The sequence below is a fragment of the Bactrocera dorsalis genome, chromosome 1 (assembly GCF_023373825.1).
Source record: "Bactrocera dorsalis isolate Fly_Bdor chromosome 1, ASM2337382v1, whole genome shotgun sequence".
NCBI classification, from domain to species: Eukaryota; Metazoa; Arthropoda; class Insecta; order Diptera; family Tephritidae; genus Bactrocera; species Bactrocera dorsalis.
The window spans coordinates 54,792,870-54,814,006 of record NC_064303.1 but is presented as its reverse complement, the minus strand read 5'-3'; the positions used below and the strand labels follow the sequence as shown (position 1 = coordinate 54,814,006).

Genomic DNA, 21,137 nt, shown 5'->3' with positions numbered 1-21,137 from the left:
ACCCCATCATAAACTAGATTCCATAAGAGAGGGCCTAAAACAGATCCTTGTGGTACTCCGCTTGTAATGGGGTAGCTCTTTATTCCTTCGGTGGTGTCATAGATCAACTTTCTATTTTTAAAATAACTCCTAATGATTTTTATGAGGTACTGAGGCGCGCGTATTCCATATAGGGCTTCGAATATATTTTCCCATTTAGCAGAGTTGAATGCATTCTTCACATCCAGGGTGATCAGCGCACAATATTTTTTTGTACCACCTTTCCATCTTTTGCCACTTACTGCTCTTTTCGCAGTGTCGACCACTTCTTTCAGTGCATCGATAGTAGACCTCTGTTTTCTGAAGCCGTATTGTCTTTCTGATAATCCGCCGGCTTCCTGGATTGCAATCTCCAAGCGGTTTCTTATTATGCTTTCGTACACTTTACCCATTGTGTCGAGCATACACAGAGGTCGATACGAAGAAGGTTCATCTGGTGGTTTTTTGGGTTTTGGTATTAAGACCAGACGCTGGACTTTCCAGGGATCGGGGAACATCCCTTCTTTTATGCATGCGTTGTACATTTTTGCAAAAAGAGTGGGCTTCGAAATTATGGCTACCTTTAGGGCTCTGTTTGGTATTCCCTCGATACCAGGCGCTTTGTTGTTTTTGATTTTTTTGGCTATGGCCACTAGCTCTTCTTCTGTAACGAGTGGGGGTGATACAGCAGCTTCGTTTCGTTGTTCAGCGTTAGTAATCGGTTCGTGCGTCGGAAATAATGCCTCGACGACTTTCTTCATGAACGGAGCGCATTGGGGTTGCTGCCGCTTATTTTTGAATTTGGACATGCAGATTTTATAGGCAGTCCCCCAGGGGTCTATATTTGCTTCTTTACAGATCTTTTCAAAACAGTTTTTCTTGCTACGGATTATAGCTGACTTTAGAAGCTTCTTATGGTTTTTAAAATCTTCTTTAAGACGGTTTTCGTTTTCGCCACTTTTATTGCGTTGTAGGCGACGTCGGGCTGAGTGACAAAACTTTCTCAGCGTGGCAATTTCTTCATTCCACCAGTATACAGGTCTTCGCTTATTGTGACATTTTGTCCTTTGCATTGTAGCGTCACATGCTGCTACCATTTCCTTTTGCAATGCGTTTACTAAGTGGACGCCGCCTTCGCCTGGTGCTATTGCTGCACTCCAGACTGTCTCAAAAACGTCAGTGTCAAAATCTGTTTGCTTCCAGCTTCGTTTATGTGTAGTGTTACTGCGTGGGGGTTCCTGGTCTCGAGAGAATAAAACTTCTGCGATGATTGCCATATGGTCACTATATGTGAACATATCTGACACCTTCCACTTAATGTGTCTACTTAGTGCGTCATTTGCAAACTTTAGGTCTATTACAGAGCCCTTATTTCCTTTTTGGTAAGTATTTTTTGTGCCACTGTTCATTATTGTGAGGTTGGTTTGGCTCAGGAATTCTAAAACTAGGCGCCCACGGTGGTGCTACTTCGGACTAAGTAGGCAATTGAGAAGCAAAGTCCTCTCTCGACAAACAAAAACCAAACTCTATAAGTCACTCATAATTCCCGTCCTGCTATATGGTGCAGAGGCTTGGACGATGACAACAAACGATGAGTTCGATGGAACGATGAGCTGTACGAGATATACGACGACATTGACATAGTTCAGCGAATTAAAAGTCAGCGGCTACGTTGGCTAGGTCATGTTGTCCGGATGGACGAAAACACTCTGAAAGTATTCGACGCAGTACCCGCCGGGGGAAGCAGAGGAAGAGGAAGACCTCCACTCCGTTGGAAGGACCAAGTGGAGAAGGACCTGGCTTCGCTTGGAATATCCAATTGGCGCCACGTAGCAAAAAGAAGAAACGACTGGCGCGCGGTTGTTAACTCGGCTATAATCGCGTAAGCAGTGTCTACGCCAATTAAGAAGAAGAAGAAGAAGATTTCAAAGACGACAATGGGGAACTTATTATTGTGGACAAAGGAAAGTAGCGCGAGAAAAGAAAAAATCAAGGATTCTGTGCGTCAAAAACAATGTAGAGATTTCAGAGTGCTGGCATTCTCATTTGATGGCAGAAAAGATGAATCATTGACAATGGAGAAGGTTAATCATAAGCTTCACCCAAAAGTGGTTAAAGAATCTCACATCGTGGTTGTGCGAGAACCTAAAACCGAACTCTTGGGTCATTTAACACTCAATGCTGAGGACGCTGGTGCAAAACAAAAGCTGCTATATGACTTATGTATTTGTTAAAAAGAACTTAGCTCTTTTTGATCTGGTTGGTATTTGCTGTGACGGTGAAGTCAGCAATACTGGCACGGAAAACGGCATATTACGACGGCTTGAAGTACTGTTAGACAGACCATTGCACTGGTTTGTTTGCTTGTTACATTTAATGGATAGGTAACATATACATACACCGACCACAGCGGCCAACGACTATACCACGCTGAATACATCGATTCTCGTCCGATCACCGAAGCTTTTTGAACCCCAATCTAAATACTATTATTTTATAAATATCTAATTTATTTTTAAGGGGCACAACGTTTTATTTCTTAAAATTACAAAACCCATGAGCTTTTACATATCTTGTGTATTGATGATTTAATGGCCAATTTCATAAAAAACTTTTTTAACACTAATCTGAACATCAAAATTAGACCGTTATCTATACAGCATCTAAAGTTCTTGGAATTTCCTTTCGAACAAATGCAGACATAACCACTTTTGTTAGTTTTCTTAAAAGATTCAATAAAATTTTTATATGTTTTAAATTTGTGTAGAGCACTTTCTCAAAATTGCAAGTATATAGAGATCTTAAGATCAATTTGATATGCATCACAAAAAGAACGCTGATGAGAAGGTGTAGCAGCACCTGTACGGTCACTGCTTGATGTTTTCGGCTCCAGTAGTTGTTACTATTTTTCATTTCATTTATTGAAAAAAAAACAAAATGAAAAGTTTCTCGTTAAAAACGGAAGCTCCATTTTGATTTTAGACCCATGGTTTTCTTGGCTAATTTTCTTAGAATTCATCGTAGATCATGATTTTGATATCCGCTTGGTGCATCTTTTTTTTTGCTCCATACAAATTGACCCACTCTAGTGTGTATATTTACATACAAAGTTGTGTGTAGACAAATTTACAAACATTATGAGAATGATTCTTTCAAATTTGTTTACATGAACACAAAATTACATACATATGTGACTATGTGAACTTTATGCTTACGGTTTTTTAAACTCTGTTCACATGTACATCGATATGCGAATATGTGCGTCGGCTTGGCCTTCAATATGTTATCAAAATAATTGCATTGTAAATATGCGAATCTGTAAGCGTACATTTCTAAACATTGAAATTAACGTCATTTTTCTCAATTAGGACTGCTATTTGCGACCCATTAAGTTAAATATTGGTGAAATCCGCTAATAGAAAAAAGTACTCCTTCAAAAAATGAAGTACCGTAAAATTGGCAACGCGGTGAACCTTCTCTATATTATACGTTCTCTGTGGCAGGGTTGTGATGGAGTGTCATACGCACATATGCATATATGCATATACATATAGAACAGTGCGCGCACATTATACATACGTATTACTGAAAAACGATAATATCGTGATTTGTATTTACATATGTGGAGATATTAAGACACCACATTTAATATTAAACAATTATTTATTGAAGAGATCTTAAAACATTTGTATTCTTGTTGGCGTCTGTACAAGAAGTGACGCTTCTTAAAACTGTAAACTAAGAATTAGGAATTCAGTTGAAACTGTAAATTTCCAAGAATATACTTCTTCTTCCTTACTGGCGTGGACACCGCTTACGCGATTATAGCCGAGTCAACAACAGCGCGCCAGTCGTTTCTTCTCTTCGCTACGTGGCGCCAATTGGTCCTTCTCACTTGGTCCTTCCAACGGAGTGGAGGTCTTCCTCTTCCTCTGCTTCCCCCGGCGGGTACTGCGTCGAATACTTTCAGAGCTGGAGTGTTTTCATCCATCCGGACAAGATGACCTAGCCAGCGTAGCCTGTCTTTTAATTCGCTGAACTATGTCAATGTTGTCGTATATCTCGTACAGCTCATCGTTCCATCGAATGCGACATTCGCCGCGGCCAACGCGCAAAGGACCGTAAATCTTTCGCAGAACTTTTCTCTCGAAAACTCGCAACTTCGACTCATCGGTTGTTGTCATCGTCCAAGACTCTGCACCATATAGTAGGACGGGAATTATGAGCGACTTATAGAGTTTGACTTTTGTTCGTCGAGAGAGGACTTTACTATTCAATTGTCTACTCAGTCCGAAGTAGCACCTGTTGGCAAGAGTAATCCTGCGTTGGATTTCCAGGCTGACATTGTTGGTGGTGTTAATGCTGGTTCCTAAATAGACGAAATTATCTACAACTTCATAGCTATGACTGTTAACAGTGACGTGAGAGCCAAGTCGCGAGTGCGACGACAGTTTGTTTGATGACAGGAGATATTTCGTCTTGCCCTCGTTCACTGCCAGACCCATTCGCGTTGCTTCCTTGTTCAGTCTGGAGAATGCAGAACTAACGGCGCGGGTGTTGAGACCGATGATATCAATATCAGCCAGTTTCTGCAGCTCGAATAATTTTCTCTAGCAGCAGATTGAAAAAGTCGCATGATAGGGAGTCGCCTTGTCTGAAACCTTGTTTGGTATCGAACGGCTCGGAGAGGTCCTTCCCGATCCTGACGGAGCTTTTCGTGTTGCTCAACGTCAGTTTACACAGCCGTATTAGTTTGCGGGAATACCAAATTCAGACATCGCGGCATCTTTTCGTGCTGTCGAAAGCAGCTTTGAAATCGACGAATAGGTGGTGTGTGTCGATTCTCCTTTCACGGGTCTTTTCCAAGATTTGGAGCACGGTGAATATCCGGTCGGTTGTTGATTTACCAGGTCTACCGCCACACTGATAAGGTCCAATCAGTTTGTTGACGGAGGGCTTTAATCTTTCACACAATACGCTCGATAGAACCTTCTTACGCGATGTTGAGGAGGCTTATCACATGGTAGTTGGCGCAGATTGTGGGGTCTCCTTTTTTATGGATTGGGCATAGCACACTTAAATTCCAATCGTTGGGCATGCTTTCATTCGACCATATTTTACAAAGAAGCTGATGCATGCTCCTTATCAGTTCTTCGCCGCCGTGTTTGAATAGCTCGGCCGGCAATCCGTCGGTCCCTGCCGCTTTGTTGTTTTTCAGGCGGGCAAATGCTATTCGAACTTCTTCATGGTCGGGCAATGGAACGTCTGCTCCATCGTCATCGATTGGGGAATCGGGTTCGCCTTCTCCTGGTGTTGTGCGTTCACTGCCGTTCAGCAGGCTGGAGAAGTGTTCCCTCCATAATTTAAGTATACTCTGGGCATCGGTGGCTAGATCACCTTTGGGGGTTCTACAAGAGTATGCTCCGGTCTTGAAACCTTCTGTAAGCCGCCGCATTTTTTCGTAGAAATTTCGAGCATTACCCCTGTCGGCCAGCTTATCAAACTCTTCGTACTCACGCATTTCGGCCTCTTCCTTTTTCTATCTTCAGATGCGTCTCGGTACCCTCTTCAACTCTCGGTATCTATCCCATCCCGCACGTGTTGTGGTCGATCGTAACGTTGCGAGGTAGGCAGCCTGTTTTCTCTCCGCTGCGACACGGCACTCCTCGTCGAACCAGCTGTTTTTTTGCACTTTCCGAAAACCAATGGTTTCGGTTGCAGCTGTACGTAAGGGGTTTGAGACGCCGTCCCACAGTTCCCTTATACCGAGTTGTTGACGAGTGCTCTCAGAGAGCAGGAGTGCAAGCCCAGTAGAAAATCGTTCGGCTGTCTGTTGTGATTGCAGCTTCTCGACTTCGAACCTTCCTTGTGTTTGTTGGCGTGCGTTTTTTGCTGCACAGAGGCAGGTGCGAATTTGGGCTGATACAATATAGTGGTCCGAGTCGATGTTTGGACCTCGGAGCGCACGCACATCTAAAACAATGGAGACGTGTCTTCCGTCTATCACAACATGATCGATCTGGTTGGTAGTTTTTCGATCCGGAGACAGCCAGGTAGCTTGATGTCGCCAAGCACGATTTTTACATCGTGGCGGGAGCATCTCACATAAGTGCGCTCCAAGCACTTATAAAAGGCATCTTTGGTCACATCGTCCTTCTCCTCCGTCGGGGCGTGGGCGCAAATTAGCGATATGTTGAAGAACCTCGCTTTGATGCGGATTGTGGCTAGACGTTCATTCTCCGGAGTGAATGATAGTACTCGGCAATGGAGTCTCTCTCCCACCACGAATCCCACACCAAACCTGCGCTCCTTTATATGGCCACTGTAGTAAATGTCAAAAGGACCTACTCGTCTCTGTCCTTGTCCCGTCCATCGCATTTCTTGGACGGCGGTGATGTCAGCCTTTGTTTTCACGAGGACATAAACCAGCTGGGCAGTGGCACCTTCCCAGTTAAGGGACCGGACATTCCAGGTGCATGCCTTTAACTCGTAGTCCTAATTTCGTTTGCCATGGTCGTCATCAAAAGGGGGTATCTCATCCCCACCACGAATCCAACACCAAACTTGCGCTCCTTTATATGGTAAATGTCACAAGGACCTACTCGTCTCTGTCCTTGTCCCGTCCATCGCATTTCTTGGACGGCGGTGATGTCAGCCTTTATTTTCGCGAGGATATCAACCAGTTTGGCAGTGGCACCTTCCCAATTAAGGGACTGGACATTCCAGGTGCATGCCCTCAATTCGTAGTCCTTATTTCGGTTGCCATGGTCGTCATCAAAAGGGGGGTCTCTCATCCGAGGCTGATTGTTGATTTTCATTGGGCGTGTCTTTTTACGTGGCGGGTCCCAAACCCAGCGCACTACCCTAAGTAGGGGATATTTCGCCTTCTCACTTTAGCTCGCCTTCAAACGGATGTTCTTAGGCTACCCAGAGGATACTTGGTCAAAGACCGGAAGTCGTGAGCTGCTTGAGTCATATGTAAAAGAATCGTTTCTGGCCACTCCCAAGTGAATGGTGATCAGAGAACTTTCCTCACTTGCGTGAACTTCTACACATGACTCCATCCTCCAAGAATATACAGAGAATGAAATAATAGAATAACTGACAAACAGTGCTGCCAGATGTGATACATCTTGTCTGTGTGCCCACGGTACTCCCCCTCAAATAAAGTCCTGCTGGACTTTTTAAGGTTGAGTTCCTTTACTAGATCCTAGTCCGGGTGCTTGGTGCAATTAGGCTGGTTGATAAATGTAGTTAGAAGTTGGATAGCAAGATGATGAAGATGATTGCTGCTGCTATAAAGTTTGCGGCCGAGGTGGTGGTGATTTTTGAGGTGTTGGTTGTGAATTGTCTGTTAACTCAATGTATGCTGGCTTCAGCATGACGATTGAGACTGTTTTATCTGCCCCATTGAACCTGATGATGTAGGTTTTGTCGTCTACACGCTGGATGACTTCATGTGGCCCAGTGTATGGTTGTTCCAGAGGCTTCTTGATGGAGTCAACTCTCTTGAAGACGTGGGCGCACGTGTCAAGGTTTTTGAGTAGGAACAGCTTGTGTTTGGTGTGATGAGCTGTTGGTGTTGGCCTGATTGCTTAATTTGCCTGTATTTCCTCACGAATGTTGGTGGATCACCTGATGTGCTTACTGTAACAAAGAAATCACCGGGTATACGCAGTAGGGTGTCCGTTATTTACCAAGTTTGCTATTTCCTCTTGGGTATCGTCAAAATCGTTTCTTTTTGACCTAAAACCTATTTTGGAAACAAAGAAAAATTTTTTCGATGCCGTTTAACCCTGCCTAAATAAGGATACTTTTCCTATTGAATTAACATGGGATTTTTACACTATTTAGCAAATAATTCTTATTTCGTACATTATACTCTTTAACTTACCAACAATGCTCAATTCTGTTTCTATTATGATCCCTTTAGACGGAGAAATTTTCATATTGGCGCAAAAAATTTATTACATCAAAATTTATTTGTATTGATTATTCTAATTATTTTGCTTAAACTACTTACGAATTAATCCTCTTTAGTTTTATACCATTAAGTATTTATAAGAAATAAATAAACTAATAAATATACAATTACCTTCTCACCTCAAAAGTTGAAAGCTTAAGTTAAACCATATCAAAACATATTCAATTTCAACCACAAATCTATAAGACAAGCTCTTCTACTTATACCAAGCATTCACGCTAGTTTCTCATACGCAGTGTCTTACACACTATAGACTCGTCAAACGAGCAGTAATCCCGCTTATTGACTTGAGCTAATATGTATAACATTTTTTGCGCCAATATCTAAAGGGATCATAATAGAAGCAGAATTGAGCATTGTTGGTAAGTTAAAGAGTATAATGTACGAAGTAAGAATTATTTGCTAAATAGTGCGAAAATCCCATGTTAATTAAATGGGAAAAGTATCCTTATTTAGGCAGGGTTAAACGGCATCGAAAAAATTTTTCTTTGTTTCCAAAATTGTTTTTAGGTCAAAAAGAAACGATTTTGACGATACCCAAGTGGAAATAGCCAACTTGGTAAATAACAGACACCCTAATACGCAGTGTAGTCCCGAAAAGCATTTAAGCAGGAGATGCTTTCAGATCTGGTTTGTATGCGGTTCGGAGTCCTAGTAGAACTGACGGTAGCATGTCCGGCCAAGGTGTCTCATTGTTGCACATGAGAGCCGCCTTGAGTGTGCGGTGCCACCCTTCCACCAGACCATTCGATTGAGGATGATACGGTGTCGTTCTGATACGATAGGTGAGAGTGAGGTGAACAGTGCTGATTCGAATTGCAGACCTTGATCAGTGGTGATTGTCAATGGTGTGCTGAATTGACAAATCCACTGAGTGTAAAAGGCGTGTGCAACTGTCTCAGCTGTCATGTTGTTGAGTGGTATGGCGTGTGGCTATCTGCTGAAGCGGTCAATGATCGTCAGACAGTAGCGAAGGTCCTTGACTCTGGGCAGCTCTATGAGATCCAGGTGGACGTGCTCGAAGCGATTGTCTGGTACGTCAATGTGGTTTGGTGTGGTGCGATTGTGACGATGGATCTTGGAACGTTGACATGATATGCAGTGTCTGGACCAGAGGAGTGCGTCTTTTCTAATACCTGGCCAGACGAATCTTCCGGTAAGTTCCTTGACTGTGGCCCTGCCACTAGGATGAGAAAGACCATGGATGATGTCAAAGGCCTGGCGTCTGAGTGGCTGTGGAAGATAAGGTCGCACAGTATTATTGGTCACATCACATAGTATATCATGACCTTCAATGTTCAGCTGGTGCAGCTTGAGAGATGTGCTGGATTGGACATCATTAAGCTGGTCATCTTGGAGTTGTGCCAGCGAAATGGTCTCAGCATCAAGTTTGGTTGGCATGGTTGTGGCATTAATTCTCGAAAGCGCATAAGCTACGACATTTTCTGTGCCCTTGGTGTGGAAAATCTGAGTTGAGAACTGTGAGATGTAGTCCAATTGACGTAGTTGGCGAGGTGATGCCATGTCAGCACGTTGAGAAAATGCGTAGATGATTAGCTTGTGGTCGGTGAAGATGCTGAAGTTTCTTCCCACGAGAATGTGCTTGAAAAACTTGATGGCGGCAAAGATGGCTAGAAGTTCACGATTGTACGTGGAGTATCTGGTCTCTGCTGGACTGAGCTTGTGGGAGAAAAAGGCCAGTGGTTGCCATAAGTCCTTGTGTCGGTGTTCAAGAACGCCCCCAATGGCTGTATCCGAGGCGTCGGATCTCAATGAGAGGATGGCGTTTAGTGCGAGGAAAGCCAGGCGCGTGGCTTGGATGACACTTTTCCTGCAGTCTTGCCGGGCTTGATCTGCAGAAGGTGTCCACTGGATTTTAATGCTGTCCTTCTTCTTGGCATGTTTGAGAAAGTCCGTCAGTAGTGATTGTATCTGGGCTGCCTGAGGGATCACTCGCCGGTAGTAGTTGACGATCCCCAGGAAACGACGTCGATCGCTGACGGTTTCGGGCTTTGTGTAATCGGCGATTGCTTGCGTGCGTTCGGCGGGTGGAGTGTAGCCGTCTTTGTTGATAGTGTACCCCAGGTAAATGACTTCAGACTTGCCAAACTGGCACTTCTTTGGATTGACGGTGAGATGATGTGCACGCAGGACTTCAAAGATGGTGGTGAGATGTCGTAGGTGCTGTTCGTGGGACTGAGAATAGACAATCAGATCGTCTATAAAGCAGCCCACGAAGTCTAACTCTCTGAGGATGCTGCCATATGTCTTTGAAAAGTCTGCGTGGCACTGCGTAGTCCGGGTGGCATACCCAGAAATTCGAAAAGTCCAAAAGGAGTGGTTACAGCTGTTTTGGCAATGTCTGACTTGGCCATGGGTATCTGGTGGTAAGCCCTGACTAAGTCGATGGTGGAGAAAACGGTGGATCCGTGGAGACGCTGGAGAATGTCATCCCCATGAGGGACTGGATATAGATCTGAAACTGTATTTGCGTTTAGTTTTCGATAGTCACCTGTGGTGCGCCATCCACCAGTTTTCTTTGGCACCATACGGATAGGGCTGGCCCATGGGCTGCTCGATGGACGGATCACGCCATGATGTAGCAGGAGGTCAAAGTCATCTTTAGCTATTTGTAGTCTCTCCCCGGTGAGACGTCGTGGCGCTCAAATACTGGATGGTCGACAGCGAAGTTAGTTTTCCGCCGATGAGTCGAAGGTGCAAGGACGCTCGCACTTTTTGGAACTGGACCCATAGAGACGGTGATAATAGCAGAACTTCTTCTTGTCTGAGGCTAGCTCTTCCTTCGACGATGACTGCTGGAAACGGCCAGATGCAGGTTGGGGTCGGTCTCGAGTAATTCCCTGGTCTTTGAAACAGGTCACCAGGTCGGCGTGCAACTTCAACAAGCTCGTCTGGAGGGGCAACTCTGAGTAGTTTGAGACATCGGCTGGTTGATCTTGGTAACAATGCCAACCATTTTATACGCAGTAAGTCCTCTGAGGACTGTCTACCAGCGTAAACACCACCAACAATGCCAACCTAGAAATCCAACGCAGGATAACTATTGCCAACAGGTGCTACTTCGGACTGAGTAGGCAATTGAAAAGTAAAGTCCTCTCTCGACAAACAAAAGCCAAACTCTATAAGTCGCTCATAATTCCCGTCCTGCTATTTGGTGCAGAGGCTTGGACGATGTCAACAATGGATGAGTCGACGTTGCGAGTTTTCGAGAGAAAAGTTCTGCGAAAGATTTATGGTCCTTTGCGCGTTGGCCACGGCGAATATCGCATTCGATGGAACGATGAGCTGTACGAGATATACGAAGACATTGACATAGTTCAGCGAATTAAAAGACAGCGGCTACGCTGGCTAAGTCATGTTGTCCGGATGGACGAAAACACCCCAGCTCTGAAAGTATTCGACGCAGTACCCGCCGCGGGAAGCAGAGGAAGAGGAAGACCTTCACTCCGTTGGAAAGACCAAGTGGAGAAGGACCTGGCTTTGCTTGGAATATCCAATTGGCGCCCCGTTGCAAAAAGAAGAAACGACTGGCATGCGGTTGTTAACTCGGCTATAATCGCGTAAGCGGTGTCTACGCCAATTAAGAAGAAGAAGAAGTCCTCTGAGGCCCTGTCGCCCATGAGAATTCTGAGCTGGCGCAGGAGCTGGCTATGTTTTTTTTCATCGAGTTGAACCTCCGCTCGGTGAAGCTGGCGGTCGCTGGATTCCGAAAACCGCTTCAATATCTCGTCCTTCAGCTTCGCGTACTTGTCGGTCTCTGGTGGATTCTGCAGGAAGTCCGCTAGCAGTAACACTGAATCAGTGTCGAAAGCACAAACGATTTGATTGTAACATGATGCTTCATTTCTGATACTTACTAATAGAAATTAAATTTATCACAGCAATATTATGTATATGTATGTTATGTATATTGCTGTGATAAATTTAATTTCTATTAGTAAGAAAAATATTTATTTGTATAGTATACGATGTTAAAAGGCATACATCTTCTATCCTATCTTGTGTATCTGCACATGCTCATATGAGTGTGTGTATACGCATGTGCGCGTTCAGAAATTGAAATCATATTTTCATCACTTATCAATATACTTATTACATGTGCGCGCATTGACTTGCATGCTCATACATTCATATATACTTATATGTACATATATTTGCATACATTGCCAAACAAATAATGCACAAGCATACAAACATACATATGCGTACACATATGAATATGTCACCAACAAAAAATTGATCTTCACAAGGCAATATGGCAGCCAAATTGGCGAAGAACAAGTGTAGTACGTTTTACAACAAAAACGACTTCATTCATGAACGCAGGCGCAAATTCCACAAGCGATCTCGCTTCATTCATAAAAACAGAGGCCGTAACATCTCCCCGAGCATGCCTTTGCCAACAAGTCGTCTTTTCGCGACGATGGCAAAAGCCAAAAATCATAAATTGCACAACTTTCTGGTGCTTCTCGCAAAAATCTGCGTCGATATGTATTCACGATCATACGTATACATACATACATATTTACGCATGAAGCTGCTACGGCGACAAGGGGTGACAATCGGCGGCCATTACTTTACTTATGCCATAGAAATTCTATTGTTACGAATATGGAAACGACAATGAAATAATGCAAATATGCATATTTCTAAAGGTCATTAATTTATTTGAAGAAATGAAAGGAATGAATGATCCTGAGAAGTATAGTCGCAACGCAGAGCATTTCAACCAAAAGGAATTTATTCATTAAAATCACCACTCAGAAGTCGTTTTATCCATTGTAAATGAACGATTTTCGAAGAAACATCATTTCTAATATGCCACAAGACAAAATTAGAAATGAACTTCTTAAACCTCACGCTGTCAGATAAAACGATATACCTCGTCATCCAAAAAATGTAAATGAAAACTAACTACAGAAATGATCCTGTAAAGTGTAGCCTTAATTTTTCAACGGCCAACGCAGGGTATTTCAACCAAAAGATACGCAAAATAGTTGAGAATTCGCAGAAATGAAAGACAAACGAAAGAAAAGGAAGTATAACTTCAATAATGCACAAGCATACAAACATACATATGCGCACACATGTGAATATGTCACCATCCAAAAATTGAAACAGTGTTCTACAAAAACAACAACAGCATAAGCATGGCAACATTGTGTTGTTGGTAGAAAAGCCGAGCTGTGCCAAAAGAAACGAACAAACGATCCCCGATTGTCACCGCTTCGCTTGCTGCTCGAACATCTTCGCAGACAAGGTTGCGTTACATTCATATTGAGCAGGGTTGCGTTAGATTCATATTGAGCAAGGTTGCGCAACCTGAATCTATCGCAACCTTTTCCGAACTTTTGAAGTGCTCCGAAGATTGGAAAAACCGTTGGCACGAGTGTATAATATCTCAAGGGGATTACTTTGAAGGGGAAAAATATATATTCATGAATAAATAAATAATTTTTGAAAAAACACAAAATTCGCGATACTTTTTGAACACACCTCCTATTAAGGCACCACATTTAATATTAAACGATTATTTATTGAAGAGATCTTAAAACACTTGTATTCTTGTTGGCGTCTGTACAAGAATTAACGCCTCTTAAAACTGTAAACTAAGAATTAGAAATTCAGTTGAAACTGTAAATTTCCAAGAATATACAGAGAATGAAATAATAGAATAACTGACAAGCGTTCTGCAGCATCCCACATCACATCACCACACATCACATCACGTCACATCACAACACCTCATCACACAACAGCTCACAACATACCCCAATACACACACACGCATCAAACACCGATCATTACTACAACACTGCAACACAATAACCATACGATCATCAACGAGACGACTCGTAATGTCAGCTAATATTCACCACCCAAACCATCAAAAGGCATTGACCCGGCCGGGATTGCTCTCTTACCGTTCCATCCGCACAGCAAGAAAGTCGTCCGTGGTATTAAGGGGTTATATACAGTTAGGAGGTCGAAAAAAAGGCATTTTTCAAGAATTTTTTCTAAGCAAACTATTTGGTTTATTGATTTGAAACTTGGCAGGTATATTATGACAACCTTAAACTATATTCACACGTTTTTTTTTGCCAAAAATAATTATCGGGAACGTTGATATTGCCAATTTTGCAGAGGTCCGCAAAAAAAAGGCCTCTTGCGGTGAGCACGATATCTCTGGACTGGATCATCTAAAAAGCAAAAACCAGATAAATTTCATTAATATAAGAAATAATCTAGTGATTGATCGAAGGAATTAGCAAAAAAAAAAATTTTGAAAAAATGGCGTCTACTCAAAGCAAAAGGTTCGATTTTCGACCAAAATTCGTGTCTTTAATTGTTTCTAAAAATAAGAAATTTTCATCGGATGGGGAAATCCTTCGATTAAGTACTAAAAAATATAGTTAAGAAGCTTATGTAAAAATTTCAGACCGATCGGTTCAGCCGTTTCTGAGAAATCTTGCTCACCGACTTTGAAAACACCGTTTCGAGAAAAACGAGTTTAAAGTATTGAAAGCACTTTACTTGTAGTCGGCGCGCCTTCACTAATGTGTCTATAACTTCGAAAATATTCGTCGGATCGACTTAAAATTTTGTATGTGTATAGGTAGGTAGGTATATATTAAGAAAACGTAAAAACAAAAAAATCGATTTTTTGAAAATCCTAACTGTATATAACCCCTTAAGTTTTATTAATTTTTATCAACCGCAATAATCACCGCAATTTCCTTTTTATTAAAACCGCCAAGTGACGGGAGTGAAGTGAATCGCCGAGTTCGCCAACCGCGTGCAGCAGTGGATTCCGCAGAAAACCTAAATAAACATTCATATATACATAGGATATATGCTATATACATATATTGTGTAATCAAACATAATAAATTTTATAACGATATATAAGTATACCAGTGCCACACGTTACCAAATGGTCCTTCGAGCCTTTCAGAAAGGCACCTAAGAAAAAAGAATAATAAAATAAAAATTTCAATAACTATCTGGCAAGTGCGCAAGTGGTTGAAGCACAAAATTCGTCAAAAAGAGGAAGAGTTTAAGTGAACAAAGTGAACGTGAACAAATTAAAGAACAAAGTTACAATGAAAAACGAAACAAACCACAGAATCGCACAGAAAATAGAAAGTGATGTGAAAAAGATACAAAAAAGAAATTGAAACATAAAGTGAAAAAAAAAATTAAAATTCTAACGTCAAAACGGGCGCGGCAATAATACAACAAAGTTAGTCAAACTGAAAACCTAAAATCGGAAACGGGTGCGAAATAAACTAAAAACCAAAGCAACAAAACCAAACCCTACTAACATCAAAAACGGGCGCGGTAAAATTACATAGTTCAACAAACATACAAACATTAAAATAAGCAAACGGGCGCGGTGTAATAACATACTCATACACAAAACACAACTACTATACATAGTCACGGGAGACTACACCAACAGACAACAAAGAGGTAGACAGCAAATCAGCAGGGACAGCGCTGGACATACATACATAAGAGGAAAAGGAACTGTAATAAGCAAAAAAGGGTATAAGTTCAATGACCCAAAACCCTTGGCGGAAAATAAAGTGAGTCCGTTCCATATATAATTTGATATATACAAATATATAAATTCCATTTTTTTATGCACATATATATGTATGTATGTTAAGTTACAGTTTGACGGCATTTCGGGACACCGTTACCTGTTCTTAACAGTTTAATATATGTATATCTACAAAAAAAATTAAAAAAAAAAAAGAAAAAAATACTGCAAAAAGTACAGTACCCGCTTTTTGCTTAGCTTGTGTCGTTAGACACCCCATTATATAATTTCAAAAAAAAAAAAAATTCCTAAGTCAAGTATAACTCGCGATAATTCTTGCGATACCCCTTGGGCTAGAAATAAAAGCAACATGCAGGATCGCTTAAACTCTAAGCAAAAGCGGAAGGCACGAAAAGAAAACGAAATATATACATACATATATAAAAAAGAAAACATACATATATATAAGCATATTCCCCTAAAATTGCAAGTCTTCCGTTTAATATACAGATGTACATATTTACATATGTAATGAAAAGGATATTCTTTCCATTCATTGTACATCTACTAACAGTAGATGTCACTAGGTACAATATAAAACTAGACTTAAGATATAATCGAACAGGTATAAAAATGCGACTGTAGATGTCACTAGGTACAGGATAAAACTAGACTTAAGATATAATCGAACAGGTATAAAAATGCGTATACAAAGGAACAGACGATAGAAGCACTGTAAATAAAACAGACGAATAATTGGCATTAAATGTCGTTTCTCTTAATTTTAGGTAAAATAAAATGTAAATAATGTAAATAGTGTACAATTAAATAAAAAACTCTTAATTTTAGCTGAAACAACAGTGTCAATTATTTTCCAAAATAATATTCCATTATAAAACGACATTTTCGTCATAACATAACCAAAAATAAAGGAGAATATAATCATAATGGAAAAGTTGAAATTTACCTTCGTTATCAAAGCCGCACAAGGAGGTAAGAGTAATTTCATGGCTGTAACCCAAATAGAAAACACATTGGGAGAAAAATTTGAGATCCCAGAAGATCAACAACCTACCTCACTCCATACCACATTAAAAGGAACGAGTGAGTTCGCAAGAGTAAAGGAAACGTTGACGAAACGACATGAAAAACGGAGCGTTTGGATTTTATTGACCCCAGAGCTAAACCAATGCTATATGGATAAGGCAGGAAATATGCTTTTTGGGGACACATTCCTTGAACAAATCCAAGACAAGGTTGAGCCAGAAGAAGGGTTACTAAAAGACCTTTTAAAACAACTACTTGTTGAAAAAAAGAAGCTGAGAAATTCGTTATAGATAAATTTTCGAACAGAAACCCAAATGCAGAGCAGTGGATACGAGAATTCGAAACTGAATGCAGAAGATTGGAGGTAAAAGAAAATCAGATGATTGAGATGTTTAAATTATTTCTAGACCGGTCGTGTCTTGACTGGTACTCGTCCATGATGCTCAAATTTACCATAAATTCAAATTGGGCAGATTGGAAAAACAATTTTATCGAAACCTACGCAAGTAAGGGTTGGGCACCTGTCAGGTATGCATTGGGGTATAAATACCATTCGGGGTCTCTGGTAGACTTTGCGGTAAAAAAAGAGCGACTATTATTAGAAATTCGTAAAACCACGGACACGGGAATGCTGATCGACCTGATTACAACAGCTCTGCCAAACTTTATTACTGATAAGCTAGATCGTGAATCATTGAAAAAAACTGAAAACTTATTCGGCGCGTTAGGAAAACTGGAACACCTAGCGGAGAAAAAAAAAGAACGAAAACCCGACACCCAGAAGACCAGACCTGAGAAAAGTGCATGCACAATATGTGAAAAAAATAATAAGCCCGGACGGCGCCACTCGGAATCGAACTGCTGGTTCAAGAATAGAGAAAATGGAGAACAAAAAAATGGAAAAATCAAACATGTCAATAACGCGGAATTAGAGGTAGAACTAGAACACGATAGTTCAAAAAACTAATCTTGACACCACTGATTAAAATAAAAGTATTACTTAATGATTTCCTTGAATTGGACGGAATCTATGATTCCGGATCAAACGTGTCATTAATCAATTCAAAATTCTTAAAAAAAAAGAACGTAGTCAATAATCAGGGAAATAATACTAATAATTTACAAACAATCAGTGGTGTAAAGAAAGCCGAAGGTTGGATAGAGGTAAAACTTAAAATTTTCGAAATGGAAAAAAAAATTAAAATATTTGTTGTTGATGATATGAATTTCAAATACGATCTCCTACTTGGTTTAGATTCAATAAAAGAATTCAAATTGACTCATGACGAGAATTTAAACGTCAAACAGAGTTGTTTGAACACAAAAGAAATTGATAACCAAGAAAATATTTCCAAAGAAACGATAAAAAAGAATAATGATATGAGATTTGTTATAAACTTCAATGAACATATAGTAAAAGAAAATTTCCAAATTCAAATTAACCACTTATTATGTGAAGAAAAAAAAGAAATCAATAAATTAGTTGAACGATACAAAAGTGTATTTGCCAAAGATAAATACGATATAGGGACAGTGAGGAACTATGAAGCTCACATAGATCTAGTCGTTGAAAAATACCCCAGTAAACGTCCATATAGGTGTACTATAGATGATAAAAAAGAAATAGAGGAGCAGATAGCGAAGCTGTTAGAAAGAGACCTAATCGAGGAATCATATAGCCCCTTTTCTGCCCCAGTCACATTGGCATACAAACGGGACGAAGGGACGAAATCTAGACTGTGTATAGACTTTAGGGAATTGAACAAAATCGTAATACCTGAATCTCAACCTTTTCCTCTAATCGAGGACATAATGGAAAAAGCGCGAAATTGTAAATATTTTACAAAATTAGATATAAATTCTGCTTTTTGGTCAATTCCCCTAAAGATTACAGATAGGCAAAAGACAGCTTTCGTAACTCAAGAGGGTCACTTTCAATGGACCTGCTTACCGTTTGGCCTGAAAACAGCACCAGCAATTTTTCAACGGATATTAAGTAACATTATTAAGAAAAATAAACTAACGGATTTCACAGTAAATTATATTGATGATATTCTTGTTTTTTCTAAAAGTTTCGATGAACATGTGAATCACGTCGGGCAATTGCTGGAGGCTGTATTGAAGGAAGGATTTAGACTTAAATTTTCAAAATGCACGTTTGCGGAAAGTTCGGTAAAATACTTGGGCCACATAATAGAAAATAATAATATATATCCAATAAATGATAATTTAGTAGCTATAAAGGCCTTTCCGACACCAAAAACTAGGAAAAATATTCGTCAATTCCTTGGGAAAATAAATTTTTATCACAAATATATCAAAGATAGCACAAAGATTCTGGAACCTTTGCATAATTTATTACGAAAAGATCAAAAATTTATATGGACAGAAAGATGTCAAAACTCATTTAATGATATAAAAAACCTTCTATGCTCAAAACCAGTGTTGGGGATCTTCGATCCAGATAAACAAATACACATATACACTGACGCAAGCATACAAGGACTCGGAGCGATTCTAAAACAACCACAAGAAAATGGGGACGAAAAACCTATTGCATACTTTTCGAAAAAACTGACAAAAAGTCAAACCCAAAAGAAAGCTATTTACTTAGAATGTTTAGCTATAAAGGAGGCTATACAATACTGGCAATACCGACTAATGGGAAAGAGATTCACTATTTTTACTGACCACAAACCTCTGTTGCAAGTAAATGTAAAATCACGAACAGATGAAGAACTCGGAAGCATGACACTATTTTTATCACAGTACAATTTTGATATCAAATATAATCCGGGAAAATATAATACTGAAGCCGATTGTTTGAGTCGGAATCCAGTTCTCGAACCAACCGAGGAAGAAGACAAAATCCTAAAAATCGTGAATCTCGTTAGCTTAAACGAAATCTTGGAAGACCAGAAAAAAAACCCAGATTTACAAACAAAAAAAGGAAAATTGGTACTAACAGATAAAATATATTATAAATGCGTAAAAAAGACAAACAAAATTCTGCTATCGGAAAACATGGGCGTTGCATTAATAAAGAAAATTCATAACCATTACTGTCACATAGGTAGAGAACAAATAAAAAGCAAAATAAGCCCGTACGTCACGTTTAAAAATATGACAACACACATAAAAGAGAGTTGTAAGAAATGTACTATATGCATAAAAAATAAGACTAGAGGCCAGGAAAAGTTTGGATTAATGTCTCATTTAGGACCAGCAGAAAATCCTTTTGAAATAGTATCCATAGATACAATTGGTGGTTTCGGCGGTTCTAGATCAACGAAGAGATATTTGCATCTTCTAACAGACCATTTCACGCGATATGCCTATATCTTAACATCACAGACTCAATCGGCAAGAGACTTCACAAAACTCGTAGAAAATGTAATAAAATCGTACAAAATTGAAATAATACTAGCTGATCAATACCCTGGAATAAACTCTACAGAGTTTAAAGAGTTTCTACAGAAAAAAGGCATAAAAATAATATTCACTTCGGTTGATACTCCCTTTTCTAACGGCCTAAATGAAAGACTAAATCAAACGCTGATTAATAGGATAAGATGTAAATATAATGAAGGGGAAACAAAAACTGCGTGGACAACAATAGCTCACGAATGCATAAAGCGTTACAACGAAACGGTGCATTCCGTGACAAAATTCAGTCCAAAATATTTGTTAGAGGGTGACGATGTAAAAATTCTGCCAAAAGAGCTGGATAAAGAACATAAAGACCTAAAACATGATAGAGAAATCGCGTTTACAAATGCATACACAATCATATGGTACATATACATATACATACATAACATAATTTAGCATAAAGCTAGAACACATAATAATACCAAACTACCTGCTTGGATGTTAAAATCGCTTAGAACATTCAAGCAAAGGTAGGTAATAAAAAAAAAACGGATAAAGAAATAATAGAGAAAAAAGGCATGACATTTATGTATGTACCTTATGCCGGTAAACTTATGCATCTCCCGTGCGACATACATACATCAACTCATATGCATAATTATAAATATATAAACATATATATATTATTTATTTCAATTTCTATTTCTTTTTTGTAATAATAGTTCACATTTTAACTACTATTCAACACATATACATAGATCAATACATAAATATATGTATAAACATATACATATTATATATTTCTCTTTTTCCCGCGCATTTATACATATAGGTCCGATTACCAAATTGTTATATGTAACATTTTTATTACATATATACATACATATATAACAATTACATACCTAAAAGGGATACGAGCAAAACCAAACAAAAAGGAAAACGTTATGTGGTTCATATAAATCATATGCATATGCAAACATATAATAAATAAATAGATACATACAAACAATTTTGCATATTGTATTTTTTCTTTCACGTTTCGTTTGCAGATACAAATATACAAATAAGCGCGAGTGAACTGAAGATATTTTGATACACTTCAAAAAATTTTCAGTCACATTTATAAAAAAAAAAGAACAAAAAATTATC

At 39.7% G+C, this 21,137-nt stretch overlaps 1 protein-coding gene and 1 pseudogene across 4 annotated transcripts in view; one reads left to right on the top strand and one right to left on the bottom strand.

The window, feature by feature from the left end:
- LOC109579258 (uncharacterized) overlaps window positions 1-21,137 on the top strand; it is a 464,513-nt gene that overhangs the window by 46,790 nt on the left and 396,586 nt on the right. The gene's annotated exons all lie outside the window — the stretch shown is intronic.
- On the bottom strand, window positions 12,784-12,968 carry LOC125775902 (small nucleolar RNA U3; annotated as a pseudogene).